Source organism: Hemiscyllium ocellatum, unplaced genomic scaffold (genome assembly GCF_020745735.1).
Source record: "Hemiscyllium ocellatum isolate sHemOce1 unplaced genomic scaffold, sHemOce1.pat.X.cur. scaffold_280_pat_ctg1, whole genome shotgun sequence".
Lineage (NCBI taxonomy): Eukaryota > Metazoa > Chordata > Chondrichthyes > Orectolobiformes > Hemiscylliidae > Hemiscyllium > Hemiscyllium ocellatum.
The window spans coordinates 826,825-853,246 of NW_026868210.1; the positions used below are offsets into that span (position 1 = coordinate 826,825).

Consider the following 26,422-nt stretch of genomic DNA (forward strand, 5'->3'; position numbering starts at 1 on the left):
ATCCAGCTCCTGATGAATTGAGTAATTTTGTCACAGTTTGGCGTTACAATTACTGAGATTACCATCTGAATGTCCACCTGTAATACACGTTTATAAAACTGTCACTGTCAGTTCATTTAAGAAACTCTCACCACCCCCTCCTCCTGGCCCAGGATGACTGGACACATTACCCCTTGTGGGGGTCAGCAGTTAGTTCAGGGGGAAATCTGTATGGGTTTCTGTGAGTTTCCACACTGGGTCTTCATGTGACTGAACAGGGCAGATCTTTGACACATGGGTCACAATGTTTCAAGAGTCAGTGCGATGTGGAGAGCAGGATGTGTGCTTCCTTTTCTTTCCTTCCGTGCTGCTGCTGTGCCTCATCAATTAGACAGGGGGGGGTGAAAGGCTCATGCAGCTCGATGGGCAAGTTGTCTCCATTCTGACCCATGAGCAGCAAGCTCCTCCCAGTCATTCCAAAGAGTCTCTCTGAAAAGGTAACAACTGCTTCCCACTGCTCCCAGGAAATGTTTAGAAGAATGAGCGGGGAAATCTCTGAGAAAAGGCAGAACGGTAAAGTTCCAAAAGGATTATAAACAGTTTACAGAGAGGGATTCATTGGAGAAGTGGGCAACAAGTTAGCAAATGGAGCATAATTTGGGAAATTGTGAAGTTGCTCATTTTGGAGGAGATAATAAAAGAACAGAGTGCTATGTAAATGGTGGAAACTGTCGAAAGCTGCACCACAAAGGGACCAGGGGTAATTGCGTAGGAAACACAGTTATAACAGGGAATCAGGATGGGGAATGGAACGTTGTTTCTTATTACAAGGAGTTTTCAGTGTAAGTGTTTGGAGTATATACCTGAGAGTAACTTTACAAAGTGCGAGTGAGACCACATCTGGAGTAATGACAGAAGTTTTGGTCCCTTTATTTAAGGGAATACATAATTTCATCCGAGGCATTTCAGAAAAGATTAACTGGGATGATCCCTGGCTTGTAGGGATTATCTTTTAAGAAAAGGCTGAAAATGTTGGGACTCTACTCACTGGATTTGGGAAGAATGAGAGGTGATCTCATTGTAACATGCAGGATTCTTAAGGAGTTTGACAGGGTAAATACTGAGAGGATGTTTCCATCATGAGGGATCTGGAATCAGATACTCGGATAGTCACGGAATCAAGGGTTCTGTTTTAGATTCGTCAAGTTTAAGGCAACATCAACACGGGTCAGGGGTTTCAGTAGCAATGGAGCTGGGGTGAAGGGGGGGGGGAAGCAACGTTTTAGAGATTGGAATTCCTGGTGTTTGTGATTGTGTAGATACCTGATCAGAAGGTCACCTTGGGGTTACAGATATGAGAGCAATATTGTGAAGAGTGTAGTTCTGCCTCAGACAGTTCCCAGGGAGAGGGAGGGGCTCAGCAGTAAGGGAAAGGAATTTGTAATAGCAACTGAAGGCAATGGGTTTAACCATTTCAATGTTCCGTTGCAGGAAATTGCAGCCAATCGCGTAGTGGGAGTGTGATGAGCAGTTTGATAACTGAGTAATGGAGAGGGATGATGGGGAGGGAGAGCTAGGCATTGTCAGTGTACATGTGAACCCTCAGACGGTGCTTTTGGACGATGTCACCTCCTGACAGTATGTGGGTGAGAAACAGGAGGGACCAAGAATCGATCCTTGAGGGACACCACATACAAGGAATTTAGAAAGGAATGGGAGAGTGGGGATGGAGTAGGTTTTTCCAACAACGGTGAGGTCAAAATATTACTTCGTAGCAGAATGGGAGAGAAGGACATAACCAGAAAAGACAGACAGACAGAACAAGGAACAATACCTGTGATTTGGTGAGGGGAGGGAGGTGGGGGTGATGTGGAGGAAGAGCCCAACTCCAAAAACACACTTTCTTCATTGGTGACATCACCCAACTCCACCCTAGTCTCAGCTCATTTACTGAATGCAGGGATGGACGAGTATTTATCTCCAGACTTAATTATCCAAACACTCTTGGCCAGCCTCCCACATTCAACTTACATGTAATCTCAAGAGAATCTTAAACCCTCCTGCCCAAGTGCTCACTTGTACCAAAACTAGTTGATCCATCGAAAGGCTCCTATTTACAGGCAACAATTTAAAATTCTCACCCTGTGAACATCCCGGTCTCCCTGCACCACACACCCTGCAAGACCTTGACAACTCATTTGTGTTTATTCATTGCTTCACCTGTCTGGCTGTTTCTACTGTTGCCAAGGCAACACTGTCTGGAATTCCCACCTGAACCCTCTCAGACCTGCTTTCCTCTTTTAAGGTGTTCTCGAAAACCTGCTCATTTGGCAATGCTTTTGATCACTTGACCTAGTATCTCAATCTGTGGCCTTATGCCAGAATTTTTCAATAGTATTTCTGTGAAATTATAAACATGATTAAAAAAAACAAACTGTTGCTGATTTGCACATACATTGTCAACTCTTCAATATTGCTGAGTGTATAATCTATAACAGCACTTACCCAACCACATTGTGGGAGCACCTTCACCACATGAACTGCAGCTGGACAGGGAAATCAAACATCACCCTCTCCACAGGCAATGGGGCTTTGGCACTGATCACTGGGATCTGTGGAGGGAGAAACACAGTTGCTATTTCAGGGAGTGCAAAATGCATTATAAGGAGGGAAAATGGGGCAGAATTTGGGATTTTCAAATTTGTGATTCACAATGTGCACTAAGTTCTGTAAAACCTCTCATGCCATACCATGAAAATTTCCTTCTCTTTCTGGTCTATGTCTTTCCTTTCCCCTGCCCTGCACCTTCACACATTTCCAATGCCTTGGCCACAACAACACTGTGCTGTCAGTGAAGTTTATCACGTGGTTGAGTATTGTCCCACCCCTCATTCACTCCGATTGGTTGAAGGACCAACTGGCACATCCTGGTCCTCCAGCCTCGTTCCCCCACTCTTATTGGTCCTGCGCTGACATCAATAATCCGAGGCCCATTGTGGGCTGGAGCATGCTCAGTGCTTCCTGCTTTTGCTGCTGTTCATCAGGTAAGAGAGAGAGAGAGGGCTCATCCCTGTTTCTCCTGATGTCAGACAACAACAACTACCTGCATTGTATGGAGCCTTTCACATTGACAAATCTCCTAAAATGCTTCACGGATGATGGAAACGTTGATTAAAGAGAACGATTTTTAGATACATCTTTAAGGCGGACAGAGGGGGTGAGGGAGGATATTCCAAAGGTTTGTGTCCTCGGCAGCTCCAATCGTGGAGTGATATAGGTGGGCAACAGCTTACAATGGAGACAGTTAGTGGCTAACCACAGGTTAACAACCTCATGTCGTAGCCACATGTCACAGCCTGTCATTACACACTACCTATGGTTAGCCACTAATAGTCTCCATTAACAGCTAATCACCCTCCCCCAGTCAGATCGTTATCCACTCCTTTATCCAACCGCTCTTCTCACTCTATCCCCACCTTTACTCCTTTTATCTTGCCCCCATCCCCCACACTATCTTCTGCACATAAACGGACTTTTTTTTTCTCAGTGACATCTGTTCTGTGGAAGGGACACCGGATCTGAAACGTTAACTCTGATTTCTCGTCACAGATGCTGCCAGACCTGCTGAGCTTCTCCAGAACCTCCTGGTTGTTGTTTCTGATTTACAGCATCTGCAGTTCTTTTGGTTTTAATTTACCGGGAGTTTGTAATTCAGGTCCTACAGCCTCTGTCCCAGTCCCTGCTGTCTCTCCCACCCCCACCCAGTGACACTGCACCTGCACAGCTCATGGACAGGTGTCGTCTTGCTGGCCACACCCCTCATTCACTCCCATTGGCTGCAGGACCACACAGGCTCTCCTCCTATTGGTCTGGAGCTGCCGTTAATCAAGCCGGCGCCGATTGAGAGGTGAGCTCCTCCCTCTCTCTGCTCTGGGATGAGCTTCATCATTCACAGTGAATGGGGCAGTATCACAGACCGCAGGGGCTGGGGGCTATTCAGCCCATTGGAGCTGTCCTCTCTCCCTCTGGAGATGGTGCAAATCTGTCCCAACTACCCCCAAATCTTTCCTTAAAAAGTAAAATTCCAAGTCTGTTTCAAAATACCTGCTGAATCTGTGTCGTTCAGACTGTTCCAGATGCACAGAACTTACTGAGTAAAATAGTGTTCACATTTTCACCTTGTATTATTTGCCAATTACTTGAACGTAGTTACTAAAAATTGTGACAGGGTTAACAATTCCTCTCTCTCTTTGCAAATTCAAGACCTTGGAACAAAATCGGCACCAGGTCAAAATCACTGCTTCACCTTCTCAGCTCCAAGGATAATTATCTGTGCTTCAGCTAGCTCTGCACAAAAGAGAGGAATGCATCTTAATTTATTAAGATCAAAGAAACAGACCTCCGGTCCAATTCGTCTGTGCCAACAAGGAATCCTAAACTAATGAATTCCCATTTACCATCTATTGGCCTGTATCCATCAAAACCCTTCCTATTCATGTACCCAATTGGAAGCCTTTTAAATGTTGTGATTTTATCAGCCTCCACTACTTCATCTGGTAGCCCCTCCCATACACACACCACACTCAGCTTGAAACTGTTGCCAGTTCGATCCCTTTTAAATCTTTGCCCTCTCAACTTAAACCCATGTGCTCTAGTTTTGGACCCACCTAACCTGAGGAAAAAGGATGCCAGCTGCTCACCTTATCCACGCGCCTCGTGATTTTATAAATCTCAATGAAGTCACCTCTCAGTCTTTGACTCTCCAGAGAAAATAGCCCCAGCCTATTCAGCCCCTCCATGTAGCCCAAATCCTCCAATCCTGGTAACGTTTTTGTAAATCTTGTCCAAACCTTTTCAAATTTCACAACATCCTTCCCAGAACAGGGAAATTCAAACTGAAAACAGAATTCCAGAAGTGGCTTAATCAACGTCCTGTCCAGCCACAATATGACGTCCCAGCTTCTGTATTCAATGCATTGACCATTAACGGAGAGCGTTAATGGAGTCCCATTTGCCAGCGGTTCACCCTTATCCCTCTAAAACCTCCCTCTTCAAGTACCCAGTCAGACGCCTTTTAAATGCTGCAATTGTACTAGCCTCCACCCCTTCGTCTGGCAGCTCATTCCATACTTGCAATGCCCTCAACATGAACACGATGCCCCTTAAATCCCTTTTAAATCTTTTCCCTCTCACCTTAAGCCTGTACCCTCTCGTTCTGGTGCCACCGAACTTGGGAAAAAGTCCCTGACTGCTCACCTTATCCATGCCCTTCATGACTTTATAAGATCACCTCTCAGCCTCCAAATCTCCAGGGAAAATAGTCCCAGCCTATTCAGCCTTTCCCAATAGCTCAAATCGTCCAACCCCAGGAAAGTCCTTGCAAATGTTTTCTGAACCCTTTCAAGTTTCTCAACATTATTCCAAGAACAGGGAGATTGGAACTGACAACAGAATTCCAGAAGGGCCTTCATCAGTGCCCTGTCCAGCCACAATATGACATCACAACAGCTGCATTCAATGCATTGACCAATAACGGGGAGCGTACCAAATGCTGCATTCACTCCCCTGCCTACCTGTGACTCTACTTTCAGGGAACTATGAACCTGCACTCCAAGATCCCATTGTTCAGCAATGTTCCCCAGGACTTTACCATTAAGTGCATAAGTCCTGCCCTGATTTGCCTTTCCAAAATATAACAGCTCACATTTATCTAATTTGAACTCAGTCTGCAATTCCTTGCTCCAATGGCCCATCTGATCAAGATCCTGTTGTATTCTGAACTAACCTTCTTCACTGTCCACTACACCTCCAATTTTGGTGTCTTCTGTAAACCTACTGACCATATCTCATATATTCACATCCAAGTCATTTATTTAAGGGCCCAATATCCATCCCTGCAGCACACTGCTGCTCACAGGCCTCCAGTCCGCAAAGCAACCCTCAATCATCATCCTCTGTCTCCTACATTCAAGGTAGTTTTGTAATGGCTTGCTCTCCCTGCATTCCATGTGATCTAACCCTGCTAACCAGTCTGCTTTGTGGAACCTTGTTGAATGTCCATATAAACAACATTCACCGCCTGGCTTAATCAATTTTCTTTGTCACTTCAAAACACTCACTCAAGTTAGTGAAACACAATTGTGTACGTACAAAGCCACAGTGACTCTCCCTGATCATTCCTTACCTTTCCAAATAGATGGATATCCTGTCCCTCAGAATCCCTTCCACCAACTTGCCTGCCTGACTTCAGGCTCACTGTTCTCTTGTTCCATGGCCCCTCCTTACCACCTTTTTTAAAATAATGGCACCTCACCTGTCACTATCAACGATACAAATATCACAGGAGAGGCCCAACAATCACTTCCCTAGATTTCCAGAAAGTTCCAGGATACACCTGATCAGGTTCCAGGGCTTTATCCACCTTGATGCGATTTAAGACATCCAGTCCCACCTCCTCTGTAACATGGACACTTTCAAAGTTATCATTGTTTATTTCTCCAAACTCTCGAGCTTCCATATACTTCTCCAGTAAAAATGACGTGAAATATTTGCATATCTTTCACACCCTCTGTGATTCCATAGACAGCCTTGTTGACCTTTAAGCGGTCCTATTCTCTGGTCCAGTTAATCTTTTGTCTGTGATATATTTGTTTAATCTCTTTGGATTCTATTCCAGGACATCCCAGAAAGGCCTACTTCAAGGACCGTAACTTTCCTCCGACTTGATCAACAATGCCCTCCAACACATACCCTCCACTTCCCGCACCTCCACCTTTACCCCACCCCTCCAGCCACAATAAAGAATACAGCCCTGCGGTCTTCACCTTCCACCCCACTAATCTCCAGATACAGCGCATTAACCTCTTATTTCTGCTACCTAAAGTCAGACCCCACCATAGACATATTTCCCTCCCCACCGCTATCTGCGTTCCACAGAGACCATTCCCTCTGCACCTCCCTTGTTAGGTCCACACCCTCCCACCAACACATGCTCCACACCTTTGACCTTCCCTTACCGCCACGGGAAATGTAAAACGTTCAGCCACACGTCACTGAGCTCTGTCCAGGACCTCAAAACGATCTTTTCACATCAGGCAGAGATTTGCCTGCACATCCCAAAACCTCATATACTGCATCTGGACACTATGGGAAATTTAACATGGTTCATCCAACTAACCTACACATCTTTGGACTGTAGGAGTAAATTTGAATATCCGAAGGAAACCCTCACAAACACTGGGGAGAATGTGCCAACTCCAACACAGACAGTTGCCTGAGGCTGGTATCAAACTCACGTCTCTGTTGCTGAGGAAGCAGCGCTAACCACTGAGCCACAATACTGTGGGATCTTTGGTGCTGATGTGCTGCCCCACTGATAACTCAGTCACTCACCCTGCCTCATTTCCTAAGAGGCAGTGATGATGGAGTGAAATTATCACTAGACAGTTAATCCAGAGACCCAGATAACGTTCTGGGGACCTGGGTTTGAATCCCATCACGGCAGATTTTGGAAAGTGAATTCAATAAATATCTGGAAAAAATAATCTAGTGACGACAGGAATCCATTGTCAATTGTTGAAAAAACCCATGTGGTTCACTCATGACCTTTAGGGAAGGAAAATGCCATCCTTACCTGGTCTGGTCTGCATGGGACTCCAGACCTATAGCAACGTGGTTGATTCTTAACTGCCCTCTGGGTAAACGCAGCAATAAATGCTGGCCGAGCCAGTGACAGCCTCATCCTGTGAATGAATAAAGGAAACAGGTCAGGTTTTGTTCCTTCTCTAGTAGGTACATCCTACAAACTCAATCAGAAATGTTCTCGTACACACTGAACAAATACATTTCCATCCAAGCCCTTAACACTACAGCACTCCGAGGCCATGTTGGTAAAGTTAAAACCCCTTATCATTGCAACTATATTTTTACAGATAACTGAGGTCTGCCGGTAAAATTGTGTCTCAATTCCCCGCTGACTATTGGGAGAGAGTCTATAATACAATCCCAGTAAGATGGTCATCCCTTTCTTATTTCTCAGTACCACCCAAATAACTTGCCTGGATGTACTCCCAGGAATATCCTCCCGAAGCCCAGCCATAATGTTATCCCTAATCAAAAACACCTCTCCCCCTGCTCTGTTGCCCCCTTGCTATAGCATCTATACCCTGGAACATTAAGCTGCTAGTCCTATCCATCCCTGAGTGCTGCCTCTGTAATTGCTGTAATATCCCAGTGCCATGTTCAAAACCATACCCTGAGCCCACCTGCCTGACCTGTCAGGTCTCTTGCACTGAAATAAATGCAGTGTAACTGGTCCGTCCCACCTCATTCTGTAGCTTGCTCTTGCCTGCCTTGACAGTCTGATCTGGTGAACAGTACCAGCCTCAGACTCACCTCTTTTCTCACTATCTCTTTAGGATTACCCCGACTCCCTCACTGGTTTAATGCCTCCCGAGTGGCACTAGCAAATCTCCCTGCTCCTCAGGACCCCATGCTTTCCCCTTCCTATGTCATTGGTACCAATGTACAATGTCCTCCCACTGGTTATTTTCCCCTTTGAGAATGTTCTGCTCCCTCAGAGATATCCTTGACACTGGCACCAGGGCAGCACCACCCCATTCTGATCTCTCACTGTCAGCTGCAGAAACGGCAGACTGTGCCCCTGACGAGAGAGTCCCCTATCACCATCGATCGTGTGGAACTGGATACACCTCACATTATGTTAGAAGCCAGTCTCAGTCCCAGTAACTTGGCTGTCAGTGCTACTTTCCCCTGAAAGTCTATTACCACCTACATTTTCCAAAACAGTACACTTGTCTGAGATGGGGATAGCCACAGGAGACTCCTGCAGTACCTACCTACCCCTCCTAGCTTTTCTGGAGGTAACCCACCTACCTGACTGTATCTGCAGTATCCTGAGACTGCCGCCTATCACACTCCCGAGCTCCTGTCAATTCCTCACTGCCTTTAATCACTCCTCCACCAATCCATGTGATCCAATAGGATTTGCAATCACACTTCTTGCAGACAAATCATCAGGTTCATTGAAACTCTCCCTAATCTTCCGCACCCGACAGGAACAGTAGGCCACTCTACAACAGGCCACCTCTCCGCCTTAACAACCTACAGACCAAGACAAAGGCACAGTCTTACTGCTCGAAAAATACTGCCTGAGAATAACTTATTGCTTACGTTTTATATCTTAAACATTTAATCAAGAGACCGTAAGACATTAAAAAGAAATCCTCACCTGACTCATGATTGTAGATTTAATAAAATAAAACTGACTAAGATTGATGTTTGAAGAGACTGAAACTCACTGAGCTGATCCCCGGCTCTGAGTACTTCCAAGGGTGAGGTCTCTCTGAGGGCAGCTGTGAAATGTCACTGTTTCTCTTCTCTGTCCACTCCATTTCCAGAGAGGTTTTTAACTTCACAGCAAGTCAGCTCAGAGAGGTCACTGCTTGGTTTTATTCACTGGAGGGTGCCTTTGCTGCCCAGACCAGTATTTATTGGCCACCTTTACTTGTCTTGGAGAAAGTGGTGGTTAACCGCCTCCCTGAAATGCTGCAGTCCATGTACACCACAGTGATGTTTGGACAACAGTCCTCCTCTAGCCCCACAACCCTCCCTGTCTCGGTAATCCCCCTCCGGCTTCATCACCCTCCCTGTCTCTGTAATCCCCCTCCGGCCTCACCACCCTCCCTGTCTCTGTAATCCCCCTCCGGCTTCACCACCCTCCCTGTCTCTGTAATCCCCCTCCGGCTTCACCACCCTCCCTGTCTCTGTAATCCCCCTCCGGCTTCACCACCCTCCCTGTCTCTGTAATCCCCTCCCTGTCTCTGTAATCCCCCTCCGGCTTCACCACCCTCCCTGTCTCTGTAATCCCCCTCCGGCTTCACCACCCTCCCTGTCTCTGTAATCCCCCTCCGGCTACACCACCCTCCCTCTCTCTGTAATCCCCCTCCGGCTTCACCACCCTCCTCTCTCTGTAATCCCCCTCCAGCCCCCACAACCCTCCCTGTCTCTGTAATCCCCCTCCGGCTTCACCACCCTCCCTGTCTCTGTAATCCCCCTCTGGCCCCACACCTCTCCCTGTCTCTGTAATCCCCCTCCGGCCCCACCACCCTCCCCGTCTCTGTAATCCCCCTCTGGCCCCACACCTCTCCCTGTCTCTGTAATCCCCCTCCGGCTTCACCACCCTCCCTGTCTCTGTAATCCCCCTCCGGCTTCACCACCCTCCCTGTCTCTGTAATCCCCTCTCTCTCTCCCTGTCTCTGTAATCCTCCTCCAGCTTCAGAAATTACATGTCCGTGGCATAAGATTTTTATTTGGATTCGTTTTTGTTTAATAAACCACCTCCCCCTCCACAAAAAAGTGACATATTTCACCCCCAAACAAATTTCTGTTGATTGCCCTTTTGGAGAGGCCGACACATGGACACCGCAGTATTTTATCTCACATTGTACACGTAGAATGATGGAACTTGCTTTTAAATATTGCTAAAAAAGGAAGGCAATGGCTTAATGGTATTCCTGCCAGATGATTGAAATGTACAGTGTTCCGAGGATTAGGGATAGAATCCCAACATGGCTGATGGCAGCATCGGAATCCAATACAATCGAGAATGAAAAGGCGAATGATGACCATGAAACTATTGTCAATTGTTAGAAAACCCAACTGGTTCACTCATGTCCTGTCGGGAAGGAAACTGTCATCCTCACCTGGTCTGGCCTACATGTGACTCCAGACCCACAGCAATGTGGTTAACTCTCAACTGCCCTCAGGAAAACTACATTAAAAACTGTTAACAAATACCCCGCAGGTATCACTTAAAAACTGGCTGTTCCCAATGGGACCATGGGAATTTCTGAACGGCCTGAACTAAAACGGAGTTTCAGCGTCACCTTCTCCCCATCTCCCCTCACTGTTTACACCCAACTCCAGAACACTCTCATTGAGCCAAGCAGCCCTCACAGTGCAGCCCTGTCATTTTCATTGCCTGCTCACACCTACACTGCCCTCAGCCTCCTGTACTGTTCCAGTGTATCTTAATGGGAGCTCAGGGACAGCATCTCATCTTTCAGTTCAGCCCTTTGTAACCCCAGAGTCAACATGGACCTCAGCAGTTTCTGAATGAACAGACAGTTGTCAGAAGCTGGAACATCCCACCTGAAAAGGTACTGGAATTTGAGTCTAAAAGGAGTTTTAATAGGAAGTTTGCAGGTAATTGAAAATATCAAGTTTACAGGTTAACATCATGAAGTGGGTGATTGGGTCTAAATCTGAGAGTTCTTACAAAGAGACGAGGTGTAATTTGGATAAATCTGTGCTCCCTCTCAGGCCAATATCTCCTTCCTCAGCTGCATGGCCCAGAACAGAGCACACACCCAAAGGGTGATCCAACCACGAATTTGTACATCTTTCTGCTTAACAAAAATATTGGAGATATTTTCCCACAAACAGAACTGACAAACCTTTCTCCTTCCACAGTTAAATGCCAATGATATTCAGATCCTGATGACTCCATTGACTGTAAAAACTTACTTTTGAGATCCCAACCTCAATTATTCTGATTTAATATCCTATGAAATAAATTGACAAAACAAAACAGAATATAAAGACATACCTTTCTCTTGGTTTGTGCTTGATGTGTAAATGCCTCTCCTAAAATCACATCCCCCACCTCCCCCATCCTAGGAAGGGGACATGTCCATGCCCCTCACTGTACCTTGCCCCCAATAAAGATGGCGGCCATATCCCAGGACCTATCACCGCCTGAGGGCCGCAGCCATTTTCCCATCTGCGGCAAACGCGGGATTAAGAGTTTCTAATTCAGACTAACGACCCGTACAGAGTGTAATTAAAACTTCCCAGTCTGAAGTGACTCATTACCTCTGTCTCTGAGGCCACTCTCCCCTTCCCTGTTTGCCTCTCCCACATTCACCAACGGCCGAGTCACGTGACACTGCACAGGCGGAGTTACTGTTGACGTGTCATCCCACTGGCCACGCCCCTCATTCACTCCCATTGTTTGGATGACCAGCTGGTTCCACTTGGTCCACCAGTCCCACCACCTTTTCCTATTGGTGGAAAGCTGCCATCAATCAGCTGGACCCCATTGTGAGGTCAGTGGTGGGATCCTCCCCCTGCCTGAATCAAACCCGGAAGGTGGATGGATGGTGTCAATCAGGAACAACAAGCAGGAGGTGCTGGGAAAGCTCAGCAGGTCTGGCAGCATCTGGGAACAGGAATCTGTCCAGTGGCCCTTCCTCAGAACCGATGGGAGCTGGGAAAATTAGAATCCTGACAGTGTGGAAACAGGCCATTCGGCCCAAAAGTCCACAGCGTCCCTCCGAATGGTATCCCACCCAGACCCATTCCCCTACCCTATTACTGTATATTCCTCCTGACTAATGCACCTAACCTACACATCCCTGAGCATTATGGGAAATTTAGCTTGGCCAATTCAACTAACCTGCAGATCTTTGTACTGCAGGAGATAGGGGTTAAAGAGTAAATAATAGGCAGGGACAGAACCCAGAGAGAGACAGGAACATTTGGAAAGACAAAGGAGTGGATTATGATCTGGCTGGGAGGGTGCATAGCTGTTAATGGAGGGGACAGGAACCTGTGTCTGGCAGCATCTCAGTGGAGGTGGCGGAAATGGCGACTGATGATCGACGTTCTGCTGCAAAAACAGACCCCGAGCTTCCAGCTGCCTGTCACTAGAACAAACCTGGCCAACACCTCTGTCTCATGCTTACTGCAGTGTTCCAGTGAAGCCAGAACATACCAAAATACCAAATATTTCAAGGACTGCAATTTCCCCTCCCATGTGGTCAATACCATCCAATGTATCTCCTCCACTTCCTGCACCTCTGCCTTTGAAACCCACACCTCCAACTGCAACAAGGATAGAACACCCGCAAGCTCCCCCCACCCACCCCAAGTCCTTACCTTCCACCCAGATACAACACATCAGCTTCTGCCATTTCCACCAGCTACAATCAGACCGCACCACCAGATTCTGAAGGGGTTTGACAGACTAAATACTGATGTGTCTGAGGGTAAATACTGAGGGGGGAGTCTGAAACCAGATTCTGAGCCAGTCACAGAATCAAGGGTTCTGTTTCGGATTCATCACGTTTAAGGCAACACAGACACGGGTAAGGGGTTTCAGTAGCAATGGAGCTGGAGTGAGGAGGGGACAAACAGCGTTTGGGATTGTGTAAACGTCTAATCAGAAGGTCAGCTTCGCGTCAGAAACAACTGCAATATTGTGAAGAGTGAACTGCAATATTGTGAAGAGTGTAGTTCTGCTGTATAGTTCTCAGTGAGAGGGAGGGGCTCAGCAGTAAGGGAAAGGAATTGGTCAGGCAACGGGTTTAACCATGACAATGTTTCATTGGAGGAAACTGCACCTAATCGAGTAGTGGGAATGTGGTTAGCAGCTTGATAACTGAGTAACAGTGGAGTAATGGAGAGGGATGACGGGGAGGGAGAGCTGGGCATTGTCAGTGTACATGTGAAACCCAACATGGTGCTTTTGCACAATGTCACCTCCTGTCAGTATGTAGAGGAGATACAAGAGGGGCCAAGGATAGATCCATGAGGGACACCAAATGCAAGGAATTCAGAAAGGAAAGGGAGAGTGGAGATGGAGCAGGATTTTTCAACAACCATGAGGTCAAATATTAGTTTTTCACAGAATGGGAGAGAAGGACATAACCAGAAAAGACAGAACAAGGAACAATATCTGTGAATCGGTGACGGAGACTGATGAGGAGGGGGAGGAGAGAGAGTTGGAAACTCTATGGTTTACTGAGATGAGGGTAAAAGGGTCAAGATGAGCTCTGATAAGGCTTGACCGGGATTGGAGAAAGTTTGGACAAAATCCGGGAACACCACGTGAGGCAGTTTGACTCAGTGGGAGGGAGGGAAGCAGCAGATCGGATTGTCTCAGTCTTAGTGACAGAGAAACTCCATGTGCTCCTTGATCTTGTTGGTGGAGAGAAGGATGGAGGAGACAGGATGATGGACAGTGTTTCACAAAGAAACAAAACCTGGGTAAGTGATATTTAAAGTGAGTGAACAAACCGAATGTATTTAACTTTTACCCAAAATATTAAAACCAATGACAGAAATCCTGGTTCGAATCCCAACTTGGCAGATGGTGGAATCTGAATTCAAGAAAAAATAACTGGAATTAGGAATCTCCTAATCTCCATGGAACCATTGTCAATGGTGGAAAAATATCCTGCCAACCCGACAGTGGCCCAGCCAGCTACTCACTGTATTAATCACTGCAAAGTCTCAACAAAGGAATGAAACTGGATGGACCATTCAGCATCTGACAAGGCACCAGAAAATACAACCACAGAATCAGCCCTCTCGATGGTGCAACGTCCTCCAGACTAACATCTGGAGTTTGGTGTCAAAATGTGCAGAGCTGTCTCACGGACCAATCAAGGAACAGCCTGACATACTCATACTCATGGAATCAACTCTTACAGACAATGTTGAAAATGTGTTGCTGGAAAAGCGCAGCAGGTCAGACAGCATCAAAGGAGCAGGAGAATCGACGTTTCGGGCATGAGCCCTTCTTCAGGAGCCCTTTTACAGACAATGACCAGATACCACCATCACCATCCCTAGATATCGAGAGTGTGATGATGGAAAAGCACAACAGGTCAGGCAGCATCCGAGGAGAAGGAGAATCGACGTTTCGAGCCTAAGCCCTTCATCAGCCTGACCTGCTGTGCTTTTCCAGCACCACACTCTCGACTCTGATCTCCAGCATCTGCAGTCTTCACTTTCTCCTGAAATCTCTGGATATGTCCTGTCCCACCAACAGGACAGACCAGGCAGAGGTGGTGGCACAGACAGGGAGGATTTGCCCTCTGAGTACTCAGCATTGACTCCGGACACCAGGAAGTCTCATGGCTCCTGCTGATTACCACGCTCCATCCTCCCTTGGCTGATGAATCACTTCTCCTTCATGTTGAACAACATTTGGAGGAAGCACTGAGGAAGTAAAATGGTGTCAAACGTACTCTGGGTACAGGATTTCAATGTCCACAATCGAGACTAGCTCTGCAACAGAATTACTGACTGAGCTGGTCAGGTCCTAAAGGATATAGCTGCTCAACTGAGTCTGCAGCAGGTGGTGAGGGAACCAACAACAGGGAAAAACATACTTGATCTCATTGTTATGAACTGACCAGCTACAGATACATCTGTCCATGACAGTATCGGTACGAGCGACCATTGCACATTCTTTTTGGAGACACAAGTCTTGGCTTAAAGTTGAGAAAAACTTCCATTGTGTTGAGTGACACTATCACCGTTCTAAATGGGACAGACTTTGATGAGATGTAGGAACGTAAATTGGATCTCCCTGAGGCACTGTGGGACATCAACAACAGCAGAACTGTACTCCAGCACAATCTGTAATCTCATGGGTTTGTAAATCCTGCTCTCACCCATCACAACGGACAGGAAAGGAGGGCATGCCCAGAGCAGCACCAGGCATAACTAAAAATGAAGTGCCAACCTGAAGCTACCAAACAGAACCATCTGCATATCAAACAGCATCAGCACCAAGCAACAGAGTTAAGTGATCCCACAACCAATGGATCAGATCAGAGCTCTGCAGTACTGCCACACCCAGTTGTAAACGGTGATGGACAATAAAACAACTCACTGCAGGAAGCATCACAGATATCCCCACCCTTACTGATGGAGGGGCCTCACACATCCATGCACCAGATAAGTCAACAGCATTTGCAGCCAGAAGTGGGATGCTCCATCTCAGCCTTCTCCAGTGGTTTCCAACATCACAGATGTGAGTTTTAAGCCAGTTTCATTCAGTTTGAATAACATCAAGAAGTGGTTAAGTAGTGCAAAGGCTACGGGCCCTGCCAATATCCTGGCAATAATACTAATGGCTTGTGCTCCAGAACTTGCCACCCGCCAAGCCAAGTACCGCTCCAGCACTGGCATCTACTGACATTGTGGAACATTGCCCAGGCATGTTCAACAGAAAACACAGGGCAATCCAACCAAGCCAATTTCCCTCCGTCAGTCCACACTCGATCAGCAGTAAAGTGATGGAAGATGTCACCAACAGGGCTACCAAGCAGCAGCTGCTCAGCAACAGCCAGCTGAGTGACACTCATTTCAGGCTCCACCATGGCCACTCAGCTCCCGATTGTGTTACCGCCTGATTCACAACCTGACAACCAGCTGAATCCCAGAGGTGTGGTGAGGTGAGGGGGACAAGACCACTATTTCGAGCTGATTCTAACATTGTATTAGCTCATATACTCTCATTCACCTTGTGTTATCTCCAGACTTCCTTATACAAACACACTCCTGGCCAACTTCCCACATTCAACCTCCCAGTTATCTCAAGAAAAACTAAATCTCTGCCCAAGTACTTCCTCGTACCAAAACTTGTTGATCCATCAAAAGGCTGCTATTCATAATCAACAACATAGAGCCACAGAGATGTACAGCATGGAAACAGACCTTTCGACCCAACCTGTCCATGCCGAACAGATATCCCAACCCAATCTAGTCTCACCTGCCAGCATCCGGCCCACATCCCTCAATTTAAAATTCTCACCCTTGATATAATTCCTGGTTGTGACCATCCCTAGCTCGCTGCATCACACACCCTTTGAGAACTCGACAACCCATTCTGTTCGAGACTCCCAATGATCTGTTAATTCATTACCTCACCTGTGTGGCTGCTTTTACAGTTGCCAAAGCAACAAGGTCTGAAATTCACAGCCAAAACCTCACAGGTCTGCTTTCCTCCTTTAAGACATTCCTCAAAACCTACTTCTCTGGCCTTGTCTAAAGTTTCCAATAATAGTTTTGTGAAATTATAAGCATGATAATAAAACTACAAACTGTTCCTGATTTGGACATTATCTTCAAATCATCACTGTTGCTGTAATGAATAATCTGTAATGTCTCTTACCCAACCACATTGTGGGAGCACCCTCACCACACAAACTGCAGCTGTACAAGAAAGTCAAACATCACCCTCTCCCCAGGCAACAGGGCTTTGGCATTAATCACTGGGATCTGTGGAAGGAGAAACACAGTTGATGTTTCAGGGAGTGCAAAACGGATTACAGGGAACGAAAATGATGCAGAATTTATAGTCAGAAATGGAAGGAAAATACACTTGCTCATCGGAAAAAAGAATTCTTGACTGTCAAAAATTTTCCAGAAAAAAAATTAATAAGCAGCACACGGTCAGGGGCTGGGCGGCAGTGAAAAATTAACGTATAAAGATGTCTGTAAAAGTAATAGGAAAATACAGCCATTGTTCGAGACTGAGGAAGCTAGATATTAACAAAGTGGTCATGAGGGAGCCCAGAGATGAAGCAGAACAGTATAAGCTGTTATGATCCCACAGTCAGAGATGGATAGCGCCGACACAGACTCTTCGGTCTAACTCATCCATGACAACCAGGTATCCGAACCTAATCTATTCCCATTTGCCAGCACTTGGCCCATATCCCTGTAAACGCTTACTCATCATATCATGTGTCTATTTAGACGCCTTTAACAAGTTTTATCTGTACTAGCCTCCACCACTTCCTCTGGCAGCTCATTCCACCCACTGCATGAGAGTTGTCCTTTAGGCCCCTTTGAAATTTTATCCGTTCATCCTAAAGCAATGCCTCTACTTCTGGACACCATCACTCCAAGGAAAGCACCTTGTTCATTTACTCCATTCATGCCCCTCTTGATAGTATAAACCTCCATAACATCACAGCTCAGCCTATTGCACTCCAGGGAAAACAGCCCAGCCTCCAACCTCAAATCCTCCAACACTAACAACATTCTTAGAAGTCTTTTTTGAAACCTTTCAAGTTTCACAGCACCCTTCTGATAGGAGGCAGGCCAGAATTGCACACAATATTCCAAACGTGGCCTAACGAATGCCCTGTACAGCAACATGACCTCCCACATCCTGTACTCAATGCTCGAACCAATAAAGGAATATATACTGAACACCTTCTTCACCATCCTATCTGCCTGCAACTTGACTTGCAAGAAACTATGAACCTGCAGTCCAAGGTCTCTTTGTTCCGCAAACGTCTCCAGGGCCTGGCCATTCAGTGTATAAGTCCTGCACTGATTTGCTTTTCCAAAATGCAGCACCTCACATTTATCTAAATTAAACCCCATCTGATCAATATCTCATTGTAATCTGAGGTAACCTTCTTCATTATCCACAATACCTCCAATTTTGTATGACCTGCAAACTCATTTACGATACCAAATCATTTAAATGAATGACAAAACAAATCCAGAAATAAACATCCATTTCTCTGAGTTTGAATGTGCTCTGTAAATCCTGCCCAATGACTCTGTACCACAGAAAGGCTGCACATGCGCCTGGCTGCACCTTGCCCCCTACAAAGCTGGCAGTTCCGCATGTATCCAGTGAATTCTTGCCCCGAATAAAGATGGTGACGCGTACACATACCTGCAGCCACACTGAGGCAATTCCCCATTTACTGAAAACACGAGACTGGGACGTTACAAAATGTGTGTTTTCCGATGCGCACATTGTGTTTGTAAAACCTCTCCGCTCACACAGAACCTCTCTCACCTCCTGCGGTTCCACAGACAGCCTTGATTTTTGCGGGTACCTATTCTCTGCCTGGTTACTCATTTGTCCTTAGTGTATTTATACAATCACTTTGGATTCTCCTTAAACCTATTTCCGAAAGCTATCTCATATCCCCTTTTTGCCCTCCTGGTTTACCTCGAGTATACTCCTACTGCCCCTATACTCCTCTAGGGATTCTCACAAACACAGCTCTCTGTCCCTGCCAAATGCCTCCTTCATTTTCCTGACCAGGCCCTCAATTTCTTTCGACAGGCAGCATTCCCTACACCTACCAGCCTTGGCCTTAACAGGAACATACTGTCTATATACTCTCATTCTGGCAGGCCTGTGGAGGCAATAGCAGATGAGGACAGAGAAACAATCACTCCCAGTAAAGAGGCAATGTTGGGAAAGATAACAGCCTCAAGGTAGCTGGGTCTCCTGGCCCTGATGGAATGCATTCGAGGGACTAAAGGAGATGGGGGGGGGGGGGGGGGGGGGGGGGAAGAATAACAAATAAACTCGTGATAATTCACTAAAATTTGTTGGATTCTGGGATGGTTTTGACAGACTGGAAGCTGCAAATTGGTGCCACTATTTTTCAAAAAGGACCTGTTAGCTTAACTTCTGCAGTGGAGAAAATGCTTGAATCTCTCAAGGAAGTAGTGGTGAGATATCTGGGTAGAAATTGTCTCATTTCGCAGACACAGCATGGATTCATGAAAGGCAGGTCACGTTTAATGGATTTACTGGAATTATTTGAGGATACAATGAGCGCGTTGGACAAGGGGGAACCGGTGGATGTGGTGTACCTGGATTTCCAGAAGGTATTCGATACGTTGCCACACAAAAGGCTGCTGTATAAGGTAAAGATGCACAGCATTATGGGTAATTATCATTGATACAGGATCGGTTCACCAACATAATAAATAATGGGGATAAATGGGTGTTTGGATTAGTGTTGACACTACAACTGTTTGCAATTTACACAAATGTTTTGGAATTGAGGACCAAGTGTACGGTGTCAGAGTTCACATTTGATACAAAGATGAGTAAAGCAATGTCTGCAGAGTCCATTGCAAGTCTGCACAGGGATACAGATCAATTAAGTGAGTGGGTAAGGATCTGGCAAATGGAGTTCAATGTTGGGATATGTGAGGTCATCCATTTGGGTCGGACTAACAGCAAACTGGATGATGAAATGGTGAAATATTGCAGCAGGCTGCTGTGCAGAGGGAGCTGGGTGTCCTTGTGCATGAATCACAGGAAGCTGGTTTGCAGGTACAGCAGGTAATTAAGGCAGTGAAGGGAATATTGTCCTTCATTGCCAGAGGGATGGTTATGCTGCAGCTGTACAGGGGGCTGGGGAGGCCACACCTGGAGTACTGTGTACAGGTTTGATCCCCTTACATTAGCAAGGATGTACTGGCACTAGAGGGAGTGCAGAGGAGGGTCACTAGTTTGAGTTGGGAGTTGAGAGGGTTGGTGTATGTGGAGAGATTGAGAAAACATGTTCTATACTCATTGTAATTTAGAAGAATGGGACGTTGGATAGGAAACAAATAAAATTATGAGGGGAGGAAATAAGACAGAAGCAGGGAGGCTATTTCCACTGGGGACGGGTCCAACTCCAGAGCCTCAAAATAAGGGGGAGCAGATTTAGGACTGAGATCAGGAGGAGCTTCTTCAGCTAAAGGGTTGTGAATCTGTGGCGTTCCCTGCTGACTGCAGCATTTGAATGCCTTTCAGGCAAAATGTAGATTTGTGAACAGGAAAGGAATTAAGGGTTATGGTGGGAGATCGGGAAAGTGGAGCTGAGGCCATGAAAAGATCAGCCCTGATCTTATTGAATGGTAGAGCAGGCTGGAGGGGCCAGGTGAAAGTTCTTGCCTCGTGCCATCAAAATCAGCCTTTGTCCAATTCAGAACCTTAACATGTAGATCTGGTCTATTATTTTCTGTAACTATTTTAAAACTAGTAGAATTATCAGAGAATCCCAACAGTGTGGAAGCAGGTCATTCAGCCCATCACACTGATACTGACCCTGAGAGCCTCCTCACCTCCCCCAGTAACATTGCATTTCCCAGGGCCACCCAACCTACACATGCCTGAACATTACGGACAATTCAGCCTGGACAATCCACCCAACCTGCACATCCCTGAACACTGTGGACAATTCAGCCTGGATAATCCAACCTATCCTGCACATCTTTGGACTGTGGGAGGAAACCAGAGAACCCAGACAAAATCCATGCAGAATACCCCAATAAGGTGGTCATCCCTTTCTTATTTCCCAGTTCCAACGAACTAACTTCAATGGGCGTACTCCCAGCAATATCTTCCCTAAGCAAAAACATAATGCTATCCTGAATCAAAAATGCTACTCCCCCTCCTCTCTTGTCCCCCTTTCTATTCTTCCTATAGCATCTATACCCTGGAACATTAAGCTGCCAGTCCTATCCATCCCTGAGTGATACCTCTGTAGTTGCTATAATATCCCAGTGCCATGTTCAAAACCATACCCTGAGCTCATCTGCCTTCCCTGTCAGGCCTCTTCTATTGAAGTAAATGCAGTGCAACTGCTCAGTCCGACTTCATTCTGTGCCTTGCCCTTGCCTGCCTTGACTATTTGACTTCTGAACTGTACCAGTCTCAGACATACTCTTTCCTCACTATCTTATTGGGTTTACACCCACTCCCTCACTGGTTTAATGCCTCCCGAGTATCACTAATATATCCCTGTCTGGATGTTAACACCTTCCAATTCAGGTACAATCCATCCTTCTTATGCAGGTCAACTCTACTCCAGAGGAGATCACAATGATCCAAAAAAAATGTGAATCCTTTTCCCCTGCACCAGCTCCTTAGCCACTCATCCAGCATCTCCTCCTCCTCTGTAATATGGACATTTTTCAAGATGTCACCATTTATTTCCCCACATTCTATATCTCCCATGTACTTCTTCACAGTAAACACTGATGCAAAACACTGGTTTCCTATCTCGCCCATCGCCTGCAGCTCCACACAATGGCTGTCTTGCTGATCTTGGAGGGTCTCTATTTTCTCCCTAGTTAGCCTTTTTTCTTCATGTATTTATAGAAGCCCTTCGGATTATTCTTAAACCTATTCGCCAAAGCTATCTCACGTCCCTTTTTTGCCTCCTGATTTCCCTCTTAATTATACCCCTACTGCCTTTATACTCAATTTTTTTGGATTGGAATAAATGCAAAATATAACAACCTGACAAAACAGACGAGGGCAGGACTTACTCTCAATAAAAGTAGGGCCTTGAGTAGTGATATGGGAACAGAGAGACCGAGGGCTTCACGTCTTTGAAGTTTGTGTGACATGTAGACAGGGTGGTTAATAAGGTGCTAAGCACACTTACCTTATTGTTCAGACCTTGGAGTACAGGAGTTGGGACGTTATGTTGGGGATGTACAAAATGTTGGGGAGGCCTCTTCTGGAATACTCTGTCCAGTTCTGGTTGTGGTGTTATAGGAAGGAGATTATTAAATTGGAGCAGGTTCAGAAGAGATTTACCAGCATGTTGCCATGAATGGAGGGATTGTGTTCTAAGGAGAGGCTGGATAGGCTGGGAATTTTTTCACTGGCGTGCACGAGGTTGAGGCGTGAGCTTATTCGAGGTTTATAAAATTAGAAAGAGTGTAGACAGGGTGAATAGCCGGGGGAGAGGGGATTCAAAACTCGGGTGCATTCATTTTGAGAAGAAATGAGAAAGATTTGAGAAAATACATGAAGGTTTTAATAAAAAAGATACACGTGTGGAATGAACTTCCAGAGGAAGTGGTAGCTGTGAGTACAATTACAATATTGAAAAGACATTCAGATAAGTACATAAATAGGAAATATTTGGATGGATGTGGTCCAAGCGGAGGCAGGTACAATTAGTTCAGTTTGGAATTATGGTCGGCATGGACTGGTTGGACCACAGGGCCTGTTTCCTTGCTGTATAACATTATGACTCTAATCCTCACGATCCCTAAATTCCTCCATCCTCAACTCGCCTGATCAATGTCACCTAAACTATCCTCACAACTCTTCCTTATTTATATAATTCCTCACAAGCCACAGAACGCTCCCTATCTCACGTCCTCCAGTTTCTCAAATCTCTGCGATATGTGCCTTTCTTTAGTTCCAACCTTGAGGATGCCCTCATTCACTCCGATTGGTTGGAGGACAAACTCGTACGACCTGGTCCTCCAGTACTGCCCTCTGGCCCTATTGGCCTGCGCTGACATCACTCACCTCACAATGGGCCCCGGATGATTGGTGGGCTCCTCCCTCTCTCTGCTCTGGGATGAGCTTCATCATTCACAGTGAATGGGACAGTATCACAGAGCACAGGGCTGGGGGCTATTCAGCCCATTGGGGCTGTACTCTCTCCCTCTAGAAATGCTGCAAATCTGTCCCAATTCCCTTCCCATTTGCCCATAGCACCCCAAATCTTCCCTTAAAAGTAAAATTCCAAATCTGTTTATGAATAATTGCTGAGTCTGTCCAGCTGCCGTTCAGACTATTCCAGAAGCTCAGAACTTACTGAAGAACATAATGTTCACATATTCACTTATTATTTGCCAATTACCTGAAAATAGTTACTAAAATTGTGACATTGTTAACAATTCCCCTCTCTCTGCAAATTAAATATCTTAGAAACAAATTTGCCGCTGATCAAAATCACTGCTTAACCTTCTCAGCTCCAAGAACAATTATCTGTGCTTCTGCTAGCTCTCCACAAAAGAGGAACACATCTTATTTTCATTTATTAGTGTCATAGAGATGTACAGCACAGAAACAGACCTTTGGTCCAATTTGTCCATGCCAACTAGGAATCCTCAACAACTGGAGCCCCATTTGCCAGCGATTGGTCCGTATCACTTGAAACCCTTCCTGTCCATGTACCCAATCAGATGCCTTTCAAATGTTGTAATTGTATCAGCCTCCACTACTTCATCTGGCAGCTCATTCCACACACACACCACACACAGCTTGAAAACTTTGCCCCTTAGATCCGTTTTAAATCTTTGCCCTCTCAACTTAAGCCCATGCGATTGTTTTGAACCCACCTAACTGGGGGGAAAAGACCCTGGCTGTTCACCGTATCCATGCCCCTCATGATTTTATAAATCCCCATGAAGTCACCTCTCAGTCTTTGACTCTCCAGGGAAATTAACCCTGGCCTATTCAGCCTCTCCCTGTAGCCCAAATCCTCCAATCCTAGCAAAGTCTTTGTAAATCTTGTCTGAACTCTTTCAAGATTCACAACATCCTTCCCAGAACAGGGGATTTCGAACTTAAAACATAATTCCTGAAATGGCTTAATCAATGTCCTGTCCAGCCACAATTTGACATCCCAGCTTCTGTACTCAATGCATTGACCAATAAATATAAGCATACCAAACCCCACCTTCACTAGCCTGCCTATCTATGACTGTACTTTCAAGAAACAATGAACCTGCATTCCATGGTCTCTATGTTCAGCAACATTCCCAAGGACTTTACCATTAAGTGTATAAGTCCTGCCCTGATTTGCCTTTCCAAAATCCAACAGCTTACATTTGTCTAAATTGAACCCAGTCTGCCATTCCTCGCCCCAATGGCCCATCTGGTCAAGATCCTGTTGTATTCTGAACTAACCTTCTTCATTGTCCACTACACCTCCAATTTTGGTGTCTTCTGTAAACCTACTGACCATATCTCATATTCACATCCAAGTCAAATATTTAAGGACCCAATATCCATTCCTGCAACACGCTGCTGCTCACAGGCCTCCAGTCCACAAATCAACCCTCTGCCTCCTACCTTCAAGCCAGTTTTGTATCCAAATGGCTAGTTCTCTCAACATTTCATGTTATCTAACCTTGCTAACCAGTCTGCTTTGTGGAACATCGTTCAGTGTCCATATAGACAACATTCACAATCTGCCTTCATCAATCATCTTTGTCACATCTTCAAAAAAAAACTCAATCAAGTTAGAGAGAGAATTTCCCACACACAAAGCCATGCTATCTATCCCTAACCATTCCTCGTCTTTCCAAATACATGTAAATCCTGTCCCTCAGAATCCATTCCAACAACTTGCCTGCCACTGACTTCAGGCTCACTGTTTCTTGTTCCCTGGCCTTTCCGTACCACCTTTTTAAATAATGGCACATGTCTTCCAGCACCTCACCTGTCACCAATGACAATATAAACATCTCAGGGAGGGGCACTGCTATCACATTCCTAGCTTTCCACAAATGTCTGGGATACACCTTAACAGGTCCCAGAGATTTATCCACCTCGATATGATTCAACACATCCAGTACTACCTCCTCTGTAATATGGTCAGGAGCCGGGCAGCAGTGGACAATTCATTTACTGAAAGGTCTGTGAACATAATAGTAAAATACTAAACAGAGCAAAAATACACTCAGAGACTGAGGAAGCTAGATAGTGAACAAGTGGACATCAAGGTGCTCAGAGGCGAATCGGAGCAGTTTTATGATCCCACAGTCAGAGATGTCTAGCACCGAAACAGACTCTTCAGTACAACCCATCTATGCCAACCAAATATTCGAACCTAATCTATTCCCATTTGCCAGCACTTGGCCGGCATCCCTCTGAACCCTTCCTATTCAACTGCCTTTGAAATGTTACAATTTTTGTTGCCCTTTAGGTCCCTGTTGAATTTTCCCCTCTCACCCTTAACCTATATCCTCTAGTTCTGGGCTCCACCACCCCAGGGTAAACACCTTGTCTATTTACGCTATCCATGCCCCTCACGATTATATAAATCTCTTCAAAATTACACCTCAGCCTATGACACTCCAGGGAAAATCGCCCCAGTCCCTATTATGCCTCTCCCTGCAACTCAAATCCTCCAACCCTGGCAACATCCTTGAAAATCAATTCTCAAACCTTTCAAGTTTCAGTGCTTCCTTCTGATAATAGGGAGACCAGAATTGCACACAATATTCCAAAAGTGGCCTAACCAATGTCCTGTCCAGCTCCTGTACTCAACGCTCTGACCAACAAAGGGAAGCATACCAAATGTCTTCTTCACTGTCTTATCGACCTGTGACTCTACTTTCAAGGAACTGTGAACCTGCATTCCAAGGTCTCTTTGTTCAGCAAGACTCTCCAAGACCTTACAATTCAGTGTGTGAGTCCTGCTCGGATTTGCTTTTCTAAAATGCAGCACCTCACATTTATCTAAATTAAACCCTATCTGCCACTCCCCAGCCCATTGGCCCATCTGATCAATATCCCATTGTATTCTGAGACAACCTTTATCACTGACCACAATACCAACAATTTTGGTGTCACCAGCAATCTTACTAACGGTACCGCCTCTATTCACATCCAAATCATTTAAACGAATGACGAAACAAATCCAGAGAAAAAAAATCCATTTCCCTGGGTGTGAATGTGCTCTGTGTAAATCCTGCCCTATGACTCTCTATCAGGGAGAGCTGCACATACTCCCCTCTGAACTTTGCCCCCTACAAAGATGGCGGCTGCACGTGTCCAGTGAATCGTTGCCCCGAATAAAGATGGCGGCACTGACTCGAGTCAATCGCGAAATGAGGCATTTTCCGGTTTACTGCAAAAACGAGACTGTAAATTTCAAATTTGTCTTTTCCGATGTGCACCAAATGTTCGCAAAACCTCTCAGCCTAGACCGTCAACGTTTCCCTCCCGTTTCCTGCTGTTTATTTCTTTCCTTACCGACAGCTCTCCGCCCGCACAGCCGCGCTGTCCGCGAGGATGATCACGTGGTATAATCAAGTCCCGCCTCTC

The 26,422-nt window shown here is 45.8% G+C and overlaps 1 long non-coding RNA gene across 1 annotated transcript; it reads right to left on the reverse strand.

Moving 5' to 3' along the window:
• Positions 1-26,422, reverse strand: LOC132812541 (uncharacterized). Its single transcript, XR_009643712.1, has 5 exons — positions 26,351-26,422; positions 16,970-17,076; positions 7,613-7,721; positions 2,485-2,591; positions 1-77 (listed from the first exon to the last, which is right to left on the reverse strand). It is a non-coding gene; the product is annotated as an uncharacterized LOC132812541 (long non-coding RNA).